Raw genomic sequence first — 1,728 nt, 5'->3', positions numbered from 1 at the left:
GTAAGGCAGCCAATTAATTCAGTCTTCATAACCCATGGTTAAAACAGAACAAAGAGTCTGTCATGTTATAACAATGGGGGTGAGGGGGGTACTAGCAATTCATTAGACAGAAAAAATATGAATGGTCACCCAAGGGAAATGGATGAAAGAAGAGGACTATGATTTCATCCTTGCATTTTTCCTACTAGAAGCTTATGACAATTGGTAACATTTATTGAACACCGACTAGACAGAGGGAAATTTACATGTATAACCTTCATGACATTATTGTCTTTACTCCACAAATGGTTCTGAAATGCAATCTGACTAACTTGAGTCTAGGATTTGCTGGGCCCAAACCACTGTTTCCCTGCCATTCTGGACAAATAGGCCTGGTTGAAGGTGAGTGGGATGGAGAAGTGGTGCTGCAGGTTATGATAAACAATTTGAACCACATTTCCCATGGCAAACAACTTTCCCAAACCATGCAATGGGAGCCCATCATTTCTGAGTCAGGCCTGCAGCAAGTGTGCTATTTCTTCATTCAGTGCTTTCTTGAGCATATGAAGGGACTTCTCCAGATGTTTCCCAAATCAGGAAGTGTGAAAAAGTTAAACTGTGTACAAGCTACTCCAAGACGTCTTTGTGTCCAGTTGCAGAGGGGTTAAAGAGTTTATCTGCCAAAGAGACAAAGCAGTTGATGATATTCTATCTGACGTGATTTTTTAACTGAGATGAGAACAATTTCATCTATGGTAAGTTAAAAAAACAACAACAACCCAAACAAGCAAACAAAAAAACCCTCTAAATTTCTCTCAGAATACTTTTACACAGAAATTTAACAGCTGCTGTTATAATTACTCATTGTTATTACTGCTATTATTATTATAACTACTTATTAAAAGTAACATTAATAAGGCCTCATATAAGAGCCTCTTTGTGAGGAGGGTTTAGGAAAGCTGAATCCTCATTCATTTTACAATTTGCAACATGCACAATAGTTTCTACCACAAGAGCAATCCCAGCTTTAAATCCCTGTTTTTAAGATAATTTCCATCCCTCCTCACCACTCCCTGACACACTAGTTTGAATAATGCTGCACTTGTGCCTGAAATTTCAGGATTAGTGGTTCAATCCACTGCTGTAAATGTTCCCACATCTGTGGCCTTTTTTCAAAATGATAGAGTGTTCTACTCATGTTCAACTTGAAATGTCTCGATGAATTTCTTTATCAGCACATATTCTTTGTTCTTCTTTTCGGTATTTATTATTTTTGCTTTGTAATTGCAGTGATTTTATTCTTGCATCTGTCTCTCCTGAATTACTCCATAAACTACTTCCCAGCAGGGAAAGTGATGATCTTCTTTTCCTTCTTACCATCAAGCCATAATCTTGAACTGGAAAAAAGGCTAAAAAAATAATAGTAATTTTCAAGACCCTGGGGCATTTAGTCATCACATATTTACCAGGCACTCTCCTGGGCTGAGCATACAGTGGTACCTCTTCTCTAATGAGGTTTTCTACCATAAACAAATAAATAAATGATGAAATAAGAAAATCTCATACAATGTTAAGAAAGCAAAACAATAAAATGGAATGCAATGGAAGAACCAGCAATGTGAAGATCTGGGGTCAAGAGTAACCCAAGCGGAGGGACCAGCAAATAACAAAGCCCTAATGTGATAGTCAAAGTGCAGTGCCCTTTTCCAGAAGTGAGAAGTGTGAAAAACCCAGGAACAGAAGACTTCA

This window comes from Rhinolophus hipposideros (assembly GCF_964194185.1).
Source record: "Rhinolophus hipposideros genome assembly, chromosome: 14".
Lineage (NCBI taxonomy): Eukaryota > Metazoa > Chordata > Mammalia > Chiroptera > Rhinolophidae > Rhinolophus > Rhinolophus hipposideros.
The sequence above is the reverse complement of the archived record's forward strand: the minus strand, read 5'-3'. Positions refer to the sequence as shown.